The sequence below is a fragment of the Bufo bufo genome, chromosome 2, assembly GCF_905171765.1.
Source record: "Bufo bufo chromosome 2, aBufBuf1.1, whole genome shotgun sequence".
NCBI classification, from domain to species: domain Eukaryota; kingdom Metazoa; phylum Chordata; class Amphibia; order Anura; family Bufonidae; genus Bufo; species Bufo bufo.
The window spans coordinates 801,561,025-801,573,940 of NC_053390.1; the positions used below are offsets into that span (position 1 = coordinate 801,561,025).

Consider the following 12,916-nt stretch of genomic DNA (forward strand, 5'->3'; position numbering starts at 1 on the left):
TCAAGGGCACCCCAGCCACCACTAGACAGGACAATCCAAAAATCCAGGGTGTGCCTGATGGAAGAAAGGGTGCGTCCACCACGTACTGCACGAGTGGCCCAGGGAATGCTACCGGGAAAGGGATTAGCTACTGTGAGAATTACAACCATTCTCCTTAAAATTCCTATGCATTGAGCTCCCTCTAGTGTTGGCTGGTGGGAGTCAGTTTCCTAATATATTGTGTGAGGAGAAGCAGAATATTTTGTGCTGCAAGGGGAAGATTTATCAGTGTGTTTATAATAATTGCCTGGTGTAAACACATCAAGAAATATGAAGTTCAGAAAGGAGGCCATATTTATGAAGTTCCTGCTCCACTTCCAATGGGGAATCCTATGTAATGCTATAGGGCCCTATGATATCTGTGTATGTCTATGCTGCCATGTTATTCTCACATGTGTCTACAGTTAATTTCCAATATAATACCTTCACACACTTCTATATAATGGGTGTTCTTAATTTGTTCTTAGGGTTCCTGTATTTAGAGGCTCTATAATAATCCAACTATATACCCTATAATCCTGCCACTTACCACCCACAAAATACTTCCATACAGTGCTTAAATATTATGCTTATATGTATTCAAATCGTGATCCCTAAAAAAAGGCAATATTATTTCAACAACATTTCCAAACAATACCACCAAGCATAATACTGGATGGTTGAATCATGGTCCTGGGGTTCCCATACATGAATGTCCTCTAGAAAATGGGGGACCTGGGCAAATTCACAGTTCACTACTGTACCTCCTATATTTAGCCATGAGGGTTGACTTTACCTAACAAGAAGTCTCTCTGCAATCCTGAGGCTGTACCTGTTTTAACGTGACTAAGTCAGGAGGCTACAACTGGTTCTAGGAGGAGATGTGTAGGACGTCAAGTGGTGGGAGGTTGGCTGCCCTGAGGCCTGTAGTTTGTCCTGGTTGGATCATTCCTAGAACATTCAAGTGTTCTGCATCTCCAGGACTGAAGACCAACCAGCAAGAGTAGTATCACCACCAAGATTGAACTGCAACCATTAAGATTCTGTACCTTCTATGAGAAATGTTGTGTTTGTGTCACCATCAAGTGAAGAAGAAAAAATTAAAATGTTATGTTTTTAAAGGGGTCATCTGAGATAATCCAAAAACTCCCCCAAAACCAGGAATTGCGGTGAGATAATACATGAAAGGGATATGCACCAGCCTAATCCCCCACCGCTTTTAGTGCTGCCGCTCCATTCCTCCAAGGCTTGTATACCCCACGTGACTTCTGCATTGAGGGCTCAAAAAAAAAGGCAATATTATTTCCACAACATTTCTAAACAATACCACCAAGCATAATACTGGATGGTTGAAGCATGGTCCTGGGGTTCCCATACATGAATGTCCTCTAGAAAATGGGTGACCTGGGCAAATTCACAGTTCACTACTGTACCTCCTATATTTAGCCATAAGGGTTGACTTTACCTAACAAGAAGTCTCTCTGCAATCCTGAGGCTGTACCTGTTTTAACGTGACTAAGTCAGGAGGCTACAGCTGGTTCTAGGAGGAGATGTGTAGGACGTCAAGTGGTGGGAGGTTGGCTGCCCTGAGGCCTGTAGTTTGTCCTGGTTGGATCATTCCTGTGGTGGACTGTATAGATTAGTAGGAAGGATTAGTTGAGAAATGGGCCTTCATGGATAGGACCAAGAGCGGAAAAAATAGTTGTTGTCTATGAGGTAACGTAACTGTGATAAGTTCTAGAGAGCCACATGAAGACAACAAGACTCTGAGGTTCCTGAGAGCTAGCAGTGACCCGCCAGATTTAGGCCCCTTTTCGTGATGTGAGCACATTGCGCCCTCACGGAATCCGGACCCATTTATTTCAATGGGTCTGTGTACATGAGCATTGGTCTTCACGCATCACTTGTGTGTTGCGGGAAAATCGCAGCATGTTCTATATTCTGCGATTTTCACGCAACGCTGCCCCCATAAAAGTGAATGGGGCTGCGTTAAAATCGCATCCGCAAGAAAGTTCGGATGCGATGCGTTTTTCGCGGATGGTTGCTAAGAGTTGTTGTTTGTATACCTTCAGTTTTTTATCACGCGCGTGCAAAACGCATTAAATCGCATTGAACCCGCTCAATAAAAACTGAACGCGATCACAGACAAAATTGAATGAACTTGCTTGCGAAATCGTGCATTTTTCACTGAACGCATCCAAACCTAATCCGCTCACGCTCGTCTGCAAGGGACCTTATAACTCTTATAAATTGAAAGCTGTTCACATTATTTTCTAGAACATTCAAGTGTTCTGCATCTCCAGGACTGAAGACCAACCAGCAAGAGTAGTATCACCACCAAGATTGAACTGCAACCATTAAGATTCTGTACCTTCTATGAGAAATGTTGTGTTTGTGTCACCATCAAGTGAAGAAGAAAACATTTAAATGTTATGTTTTTAAAGGGGTCATCTGAGATAATCCAAAAGCTCCCCCAAAACCAGGAATTGTGGTGAGATAATACATGAAAGGGATATGCACCAGCCTAATCCCCCGCTGCTTTTAGTGCTGCCGCTCCATTTCTCCAAGGCTTGTATACCCCACGTGACTTCTGCTTTGAAGGCTCATATACCCCCACATGAGATCTGCATCGAGGTCTCGTGCACCCCATGTGACCACTGCATCCAGATTTTTTATCATCTCGGATCATCCCTTTAACCAGTATCCCTTTAACCAGGACGAGACTTGAGCTGAATGTGAACATTTGAGGTCCTCTTTGCTTCCCCTGTGATACATTGCAAATCGAGCAGGAGACAAGGAAACCGTAACTTATACGAGGATCCATTACGACCGCCATTTATCCTCTTCTAGCCCAGCTAGAAAGCCGAGCTCAATTACTGCCCCTCCCCCCACACCCCCCGGTAATTAGTGCAGAAAACAATTAACGGCCGGCGAGATGCAGCTCCACCAATTATTTTTTAATCATTGGAAATGAGAGGAAGTTTTATAAAAGCCAAGAAAAATAATGGTCCTGGGTTTTTAGTGCGGCTTTGTTAATGATCGTACAAGCCGCCGCGAGCCGTGTAAATTGGGAAGGAAAATAACTCTTATTGGAGTCCATTTGTAAAGGGTGCCCTGTCTGCTTCCTGCCGATCCCTGATATTTATAGGTTACATCGTTTAGCGATACTTTTACAAACCTCATGTTAAAATGTATTAGTAAAGGTGTATGAATACTTTTGCAACCTGTTTTTATTGCAAATATAATTAACAATGAAGCAAGCGGTATGCAGTAGCTAGTACCCTCCAAAAATGGTCGGAGGAATAACAAGAGGTTGTGTAGTACCCCAGACCTGGGTTGCTACAAATTGTTTATTAGTAAGTTATGCATTGTATCCTACTGTTTGTCGCTGGCCGTCGCTACCAGCAAGGAAAGTTGGCAAAGGTTGGCAGGAACAGGGTTAACCATCCTGTTCCTCTCCTCTTGGTAAGAGTGGGCGGATCCTGCTTCCTGCAAGGAGGAGGATTTCCTGTATTGAGGCAGAGAAGAAGCAGACTGCAGAGCTCTTGTTACAGACTCCACAGAGATAACTACTTCAATGTGTCCTCAAGTGAAGCCTTGAGATTCCAGACGGCAGAGTGACCTGCTATTTCTGCATCTACAGACATTGCTGTAAGGTGAAGGACTATAGTCAAGACACCCATCACCACCAGTATCACCTTAGTGGTGAATTGCACCAACTAACCTCCATATCCTTGCTGGTGCCAGAGAGGAACTACACTAAAGCCTGCTACTACTGCTGCTGTATGTATGTATTTCCAGTCCTACAGTCATGGCCAAAAGTTTTGAGAATTACATAAATATTGGAAATTGGAAAAGTTGCTGCTTAAGTTTTTATAATAGCAATTTGCATATACTCCAGAATGTTATGAAGAGTGATCAGATGAATTGCATAGTCCTTCTTTGCCATGAAAATTAACTTAATCCCCCAAAAACCTTTCCACTGCATTTCATTGCTGTCATTAAAGGACCTGCTGAGATCATTTCAGTAATCGTCTTGTTAACTCAGGTGAGAATGTTGACGAGCACAAGGCTGGAGATAATTATGTCAGGCTGATTGGGTTAAAATGGCAGACTTGACATTTTAAAAGGAGGGTGATGCTTGAAATCATTGTTCTTCCATTGTTAACCATGGTGACCTGCAAAGAAACGCGTGCAGCCATCATTGCGTTGCATAAAAATGGCTTCACAGGCAAGGATATTGTGGCTACTAAGATTGCACCTCAATCAACAATTTATAGGATCATCAAGAACTTCAAGGAAAGAGGTTCAATTCTTGTTAAGAAGGCTTCAGGGCGTCCAAGAAAGTCCAGCAAGCGCCAGGATCGTCTCCTAAAGAGGATTCAGCTGCGGGATCGGAGTGCCACCAGTGCAGAGCTTGCTCAGGAATGGCAGCAGGCAGGTGTGAGCGCATCTGCACGCACAGTGAGGCGAAGACTTTTGGAAGATGGCCTGGTGTCAAGAAGGGCAGCAAAGAAGCCACTTCTCTCCAAAAAAAACATCGGAGACAGATTGATCTTCTGCAGAAAGTATGGTGAATGGACTGCTGAGGACTGGGGCAAAGTCATATTCTCCGATGAAGCCTCTTTCCGATTGTTTTGGGCATCTGGAAAAAGGCTTGTCCGGAGAAGAAAAGGTGAGCGCTACCATCAGTCCTGTGTCATGCCAACAGTAAAGCATCCTGAGACCATTCATGTGTGGGGTTGCTTCTCATCCAAGGGAGTGGGCTCACTCACAATTTTGCCCAAAAACACAGCCATGAATAAAGAATGGCACCAAAACACCCTCCAACAGCAACTTCTTCCAACAATCCAACAACAGTTTGGTGAAGAACAATGCATTTTCCAGCACGATGGAGCACCGTGCCATAAGGCAAAAGTGATAACTAAGTGGCTCGGGGACCAAAACGTTGACATTTTGGGTCCATGGCCTGGAAACTCCCCAGATCTTAATCCCATTGAGAACTTGTGGTCAATCCTCAAGAGACGGGTGGACAAACAAAAAACCCACTAATTCTGACAAACTCCAAGAAGTGATTATGAAAGAATGGGTTGCTATCAGTCAGGAATTGGCCCAGAAGTTGATTGAGAGCATGCCCAGTCGAATTGCAGAGGTCCTGAAAAAGAAGGGCCAACACTGCAAATACTGACTCTTTGCATAAATATCATGTAATTGTCGATAAAAGCCTTTGAAACTTATAAAGTGCGTGTAATTATATTTCACTACATCACAGAAACAACTGAAACAAAGATCTAAAAGCAGTTTAGCAGCAAACTTTGTGAAAACTAATATTTGTGTCATTCCCAAAACTTTTGGCCACGACTGTACATTGAACTTAGTGGAAAAGACTATGTTGCCTTCAACTCTGGCTTCATTATTTAGTACTATAATTCCACTACCCCATCCCCACTGAGCAACAGCCTGAGGGAGTACACCATGACACAACACTTCATCAGGGCCACTACCACTCCCATCCTCTACACCGGCTCCCCAGGGGGATGGTGCAGTAGGCCATCAAGAAGTTGTGCATGGGGAGTGAAGGCTAGCCCATCTGTTGCAATCCCAGAGCACATTGATGACAACGTTACTTGTGGTGGTTATAGAAAGGTGTCAGGACACTGCAGCTTGTTATGTATGGAGACGCATAGCTGCACACTGGTCATAGGGTCCATGAGGACCCCTAATGCACCACTGAGAGCACCTAAAATGGGAACATGAGCATCAGAACTGTACCATGGAGCAATAGGAGAAGGCAGACTGGTCTGATGAATCAGGTTACAGTATGTGGATGTGGTCGTGTGTATGGTTGTTATTTACCTAGAGAACAGGTGGTGCCAGGATGGTAAGAAGACAAGCCAGTGGAGGCAGTATGATGCCCCGAGCAATGTTATACCGGAAACCTTGGTTTCTGGCAGAATGTGTACAGTGCTCCAGAATAGAGCACTTTCGTGTTTGTTTATTGATATTTTATGTTATTTGGTTCTATGTAATGTTTTGATGTGTTGCGTTGTATAGTTTTGTATGGATAAGTCAGGGTTAGCAATCCTGACTGTACCCTGTAGGAGACTAGGTGTTGGACCTAGGTCCGCCCCCTAGCTTAGTGAAGTCTAGTGTTAGCTGAGGAAGAAAGAGGAGCTACACGTGTTCACTCCTCAATAAACTAGGCCTGCGTCCCAGAGAATCGCTATGGACGAGCGTGTTGAGTGTGGAAAACATGCTCCATGTGGGAGCGTGATTTCTTGTTATGGACGCTGCTCTTTTTTTCACAGGATTGCACGGCATTATAATGATTTATAATGCTGTGTATCTCTGCATACCCTGTATCTACTGAATTATACTGACCTAATGCTGTCAGTAAAATTCTGTAGATGCAGAGACACACAGCATTATAAATCAGTATAAAATTCGGGATTGTCCCATCAGAGCTGCTCTGGTGACACGAGGGGGTTACACAAGGCAGGTGGTTTTAGCTGAATGGTTTATAATACTTGGTAGTGTGGAACTGTTTAGAGTAGGGTGGGATGCGGCCAGTTTGGGACAACTAACGACCATACAGCAGACCGTGTTGCTGGTCCGCACTCCTCTCCACGTCCTATATTGTCAATCACTAGCAGCAGCACAGTGCACCTCTGGTATGGTTTGGCCTCTGCTCCAAGCAGTCCCGTCCCTCTCTAACAGCTCTAATAAATATAGGCTAGGTCATAATCCTGAATAAACTGCACCATTCCGCAGACACAAGATTGCCAGCGAGAAACATTTTATTTCTGAATGTGCCCCTTTGAGTTTTCATAGCTTGCAATAAAGTTTAGAGACCTGTAATACTACAAATGTGCACCAGGTGGCGACATCTGATAACGCTGCACATATGTGACACAGGATATACACCATATCATAATAGTATATAACATAATAATAATAATAATAATAATAATAATAATAAGATTTCATGATGGATCTGTTGTCCTATAGACTATAAAACTACAGAAGGGATAGTGGATCAGATAACAGATATTGATTGCAATGGACGGCATAATGTGACGTGCAAAATAAAAGTGTCAGAAAATGCAAGAAATGGTGGCTGGGTGCTCGACAAATATACTGCTGTGAGCACCAGAAATGTGTCAGGATAGAGAGGAGGCATTGCGCAACCTAAACTGCATGGAAGCATCCATTATACTCAAGTCACACTCAAAGCTGCATTCAAAATTCTGGCTGTTAGCTTTTAGACCACATGCCTGCTCAGCTGTGTGGCATGATGAGATAGGGGGTATTTCCATCAAGAACTATACCATAGGACACATGGGCGTGATCACTGCGTGAAATACTCTCCATGTGGGGGCATGAATTCCCGAAGTGAACTCTGCTCCTTACATACTGTATATTATATGTATATTGTATTATATGCTGTGTGTCTCTGACCGACCTCCACTGTAATGTACTGATATAATGTCCTCAGTACAAATCATTACAGTGGAGGTCGGGCAGAGACACACAGCATTACAGATCACTATATTGCTGTGCGGTCCAGTTAAAGGAGCGGAGTTCACCCATGGAGCAAGCTCCTCAGAAACTGACCAACGACAAAAGGCAAGCAGCAGAATTGTATACGCAGCTTTGGATCTAACTGGAGGATAGGGGATGACTTAGGGTGTGGGATCAGGAAATAAAAATACAGAAAATGGAGGAAAAAATTATAGGGTATGTTCAAAGTTGCAATTACACGTAGACTTGAAGTGTAAAATCATGGGCATCTGTCAGCAGGATCAACTCCATTAAACCATACATAAAGCCTGGTAGGGCTGACCCTGCGGGTTAAAAATATACCTTTCTTCCCTCAATCCGTTGCTGCATTTAGGAGAAATAAGCATCTTTATAAATATGCACATTCATTAGGGCTAAAGTGCACCTAGCGGGACAACTCTGAGCACCTAGCTCCTCTGCTTTGCTTCTCTGGATACTTTTCCCCTGCACCTGGATGTCGGATCCTGTCAATTAAGTCAGGGAAGTAGAGAACAGGATCTAGGGTACAGAGAGTGGCTAGGGCCCGCCCTCAGTGCACTTAAGCTTTAATTTGCATATTTTAAAACACTTTTTTCTGCTAAATACAGCAACAGATCAGGGGATGAAAAGTATGTTTGTAATCAGCAGGATCAGTCAGTCTAATAGGCTTTATCCTGCTGACAGATGCTCCTCAAGGGCTTGGCCAGAAAAAGATACGCTGTGAGGCGTTTTATGTGGGGGCGGGGCTATAAGTTGCTCAGGGGTGTGACCAAATCTAGAAAGCAAAAGCAATAGAAAACAGACTGTATTAGTAGGTGTTGGATATACTACACAGCACTGGTGACCCATCAGGATGTCATCAAGAAAAGTCATGTGATGACCCAAATTTTGCCTTAAAGGGGCGTTCCTACCTTATTAAGTCATGGCAAATGTGTTATTGGTTGATATAAACCTCTGCTCTTTCCATGCTTAGGAGTCCGGTGGTCAGTCCAATCTGGGATTTACAGCCTTTCCACTATCATAGAGATATGGCTGTCAATCCCTGAGTAGGACCGCCCACTGGACTCCTAAGAGTAGGAATTAAAATGAAAATATAGCAAGTTGTACTGAACCCCCTCCCTAAAAAAAAAAACATAACTATATGTCATTCTGCTCAGCTCTTCCTGCTTTATAACATGCTGCATGCAGACGGGATTACATTTTCAAGGTGAGAGTGTCCCTTTAAGCACTGTGGCACCTTTGTTGGGCGGCCAGCAGTGTTGCTGTGCAGGAGAACCTCCAGAGGGGTCAATATGTCTCCTTTGCCAACTCTACTTTGGATCCCAGAGGTTGGATCTCCAGCAACCATCATGTGATAGCATATCCTAGCAATATGTCCTTATATAGTGCAGTTGGAGTACCCTTTTAGGCCCCTTTCACACAGGCGAGAATTCCGGGCAGATGCGATGCGTGAGGTGAACGCATTGCACCCGCACTTAATCCGGACCCATTCATTTCTATGGGGCTGTGCACATGAGCGGTGATTTTCACGCATCACTTGTGCGTTGCGGTAAAATCGCAGCATGCTCTATATTCTGCGTTTTTCACGCGACGCAGGACCCATAGCTGCGTGAAAATCGCAAGCATCCGCAAGCAAGTGCGGATGTGCTGCGATTTTCACGCATGGTTTGAAGGTGACGATCTGGATGGGGACCCGATCTTTATTATTTTCCCTTATAACATGGTTATAAGGGAAAATAATAGCATTCTTAATACAGAATGCATAGAACAATAGGGTTGGAAGGGTTAAAAATAAATAAAAATAAATCAAATTAAACTCACCTCATCCACTTGTTCGCACAGCCTGGCTTGTCTTCTTGCTTCTTCTTTGAGGACCTTTGGTGACGTCACTGTGCTCATCACATGGTCCATCACATGGTCCATCACCATGGTGATGGACCATGTGATGAGTGCAGTGACGTCACCAAAGGTCCTTTTCTCCCAGGTCCTCAAAGAAGAAGCAAGAAGACAAGCCAGGCTGTGCGAACAAGTGGATGAGGTGAGTTTAATTTGATTTATTTTTTTAACCCCTCCATCCCTAATTTACTAAGCATTCTGTATTAAGAATGCTATTATTTTCCCTTATAACCATGTTATAAGGGAAAATATTAAAATATAGAGAATACCTAAACCCAAACCCGAACTTCTGTGAAGAAGTCGGGGTTTGGGTCTGGGTACCACATTCATTAAAATAATTATCTCACTAGAAGTATTTTAAACACAGATTTTGGCATTCTCACTCCATAGTCTGTAAAATGTTTTTGTGCAGAGAAATTAGTCCATGGGAATCTACAAAATGTGACTGATTGGTGCTTCTTTTCTGATGCGGGGCTCCAAATCCTCTGCATAGATGTCAAGTTGTCGTCCCACGACAAACGCTTATACCTTCCCTAAGAGGGAGGACGAGTGCTTGATCGGCAAGAATGGGGCCCCGCGTACCCCTGCATGAATGGAGGGACGGTCATCCCTGCATGCTACTGCTTCATTCAGCTCTATGGCCCTGCCGGAGATAGTCGAGTATAAGCGCTCACCTATCTCCAGCAGTGCCGTAGAGTTGAACCGAGCAACAGCACGCCTGTATGACTGCCACTTCATTCAAGTGGGGGGTCCCCATTCACATGATCAAGGGGGGAAGGTGGTTGGACTCCCCCCATCGACCCTGGGGATAGGGAATAGTGTCTGTCATGGGACAACTCCTTTAAATGATAAAATGCTATTTGCGTGCATCCACCACTAGGTGGAGCTGAGGAGCTGACTGCATACTGACCCACATTTACTATTGTGAGTGCACTTAAATTTTGGTGTAAATTGTGCCAAAATGTACTGTAATTTCTAACCTAACTTTAGAGAAAGTATCCAAGCCTAGCTCAACAATGAGGCAGTACTTAACCAAAAAGGGTGTGGCCTCACTGAAAATGGTCGAGGGCCTAAAATGTGTTATTTTTTGGCAAAATTACCAACAGTAAAATTCTCAAACTAAAGTCTCATTCACACGTCAGTGTTTTGGTCAGTGATTGTGAGCCAAAACCAGGATTGGAGCCTCCACAGCCATAAGGTATAAGGGAAAGATCTGCTCCTATTCTGTGTTTAGAGCCGCACCTGGTTTTGGCTCAAAATCACTGATGAAAATCACTGACCAAACACTGATGTGTTAATGAGGCATAAGGCCATCAATATAAGGTTAGTCTATCTTAGGCCCCATTCACACGTCCGCAATTTCGTTCCGCATTTTGCGGAACGGAATTGCGGACCCATTCATTTCTATGGGGCCGCACGATATGCGGCCCGGCTCCGGAAATGTGGACCCGCACTTCTGGGTCCACATTTCCGTTCCCGAAAAAAATAGAACATGTCCTATTGTTGTCCACAATTGCAGACAAGAATAGGCATATTCTATTAGTGTCGGATATGTGCAGTCCGCAAAATGTTGAACGCACATTGCCGTGTCCGTGTTTTGTGGATCTGTGGATCTGCAAAACATGTTACGGACGTGTGAATGGAGCCTAAATATCTACTCCTGAACCACATTTATCATCCAGCCTGAGCCCTGTGATAAATCTGGTGCCGGTCTAGGTTTATGCCATCTGTAGGATGTGTTATTACTGAGTTATTACATAGTCTGCAGTAAGCTCCTGAGCTCCCTCTGGTGGTGGCTGCAGGCAGACCACATTTCTACAATTAAGCTCTAGGTTTATTGCGGAGGTTTGGAGCTCTGTATCAGAAAAACAAGCACCAGCCAAAGATTTTTGGACCAATTTAGATATTTTTATTTTTTTTATAACTTTTTTATAGGCTATTGTAGGCAACATATTAATGTTGAAAAAATAAGGCGATAGGTTAGCAATAAAAATCCTATATAAAAAAACTGAGGCCGAAACAGGCGCGATACTGAAGAAAGTTACTCATTATCACATACACCACACTTGTCATTTCATGTATGTATGGGTCCAGTAGGCCATAGGATAATGGGTAAATTACTGGAGTGTGTGCAGCTAAAGTCGCTCAGACGGCGTTCGATCCGCCGATAAGCACAAGCAGATGCCACTGTTTTTACTGTCCACCATCTAGACACAGGTGGCTCCTTCATTACACACCCCTGGCTCTTCCCGGACCATTTTCAGACGCCTAGCAGTAATGGTGCCTGTCATGGTTCCCATTAGGTGTCCTGCAATTGACAGCCAGACACCGTCACCTTCGCTTGCAGTGGTATCATGAACGACAAAACCTGGACTGCTTCAGCCTGGAACCATCTATGGTGGTGATGAATCCAGGTTCTGCTTGGGAATCTGATGACAGTTGAGTCTGAGTATGAAGACCTTGTGGTGAGAACTTCAGTCCTGCAACGCACTTCCCCAACTGCTGGTGTGATGATCTGCAGAGCCCTCCCATACAATAGAACTAACAGTTAAGTGACATGTGTAGGACATCCTGCATCCACAGGTGTCCCTCTCATGGCAGAGCTTCCAACTGGCTGGTGGAAGCTCAACAGGGTCCTTCAGTTTCCAATAAACCTCTTTCGCTCTAATATTATAATCACTTGCAAATATCGTCATTACATTCAAACACAGAAAGTTGCCTTCATGTATTTTTTTGGTTAACGACTGTATTCATCCTTCCAGAATCTCCAAGAGTTTAGGCTGGATTTAACTGGCTGCAGTACCTGAATTTGGCCACAGGATGTCAGTGTTGCTGTCTTTTTAAAGCTTCTCTCCTGTACATTACAGTAGGTGCATACACAGTATAGATACAGCAATGAATGCAATGTCTCCAAATCACAGACCTCTCATAGTACGCTTGAAGATGTAGTTGACACGTGTTTGTCTCTTGTCAAAATCAGGAAGAACAGTTAACCCTTACCTTTCCTTCGAGATGCATCACAGCACATGAGCACTGCGATCACCAATGATTTGCAGATATAGGAGCGCTGAATGTGTCACCTTTAGAGAGCTCAGTTTGTCATGTGGCTCACCAATGACAAACCCATAGAAAGTGTTACATAGGACTGCAAATAAACGTAGGCCGCTTGCAGACGAGCGTGTCCGGATTAGGCCCGGATGCGTTCAGTGAAAACTGCGCGATTTCGCAAGCAAGTCCGTTCAGTTTTGTCTGCCATCGCGTTCAGTTGTTCAGTTTTTGTCGCTCTGCGCTTTGCACGCGCGTGATAAAAAACTAAATGTTTACAAACAGCATCAGTGAAAAATGCACCGCATCCGCACTTGCTTGCGATTTTCACGCAGCCCCATTCACTTCTATGGGGCCCGCGTTGCGTGATAATGTTAGAATATAGAGCATGCTGCGATTTTCACGCAACGCACAAGTG

The 12,916-nt window shown here is 44.1% G+C and overlaps 1 protein-coding gene across 6 annotated transcripts in view; it reads right to left on the bottom strand.

The window, feature by feature from the left end:
* CTNNA2 (catenin alpha 2) overlaps positions 1–12,916 on the bottom strand; it is a 2,102,590-nt gene that overhangs the window by 1,832,662 nt on the left and 257,012 nt on the right. The window lies entirely within an intron of this gene.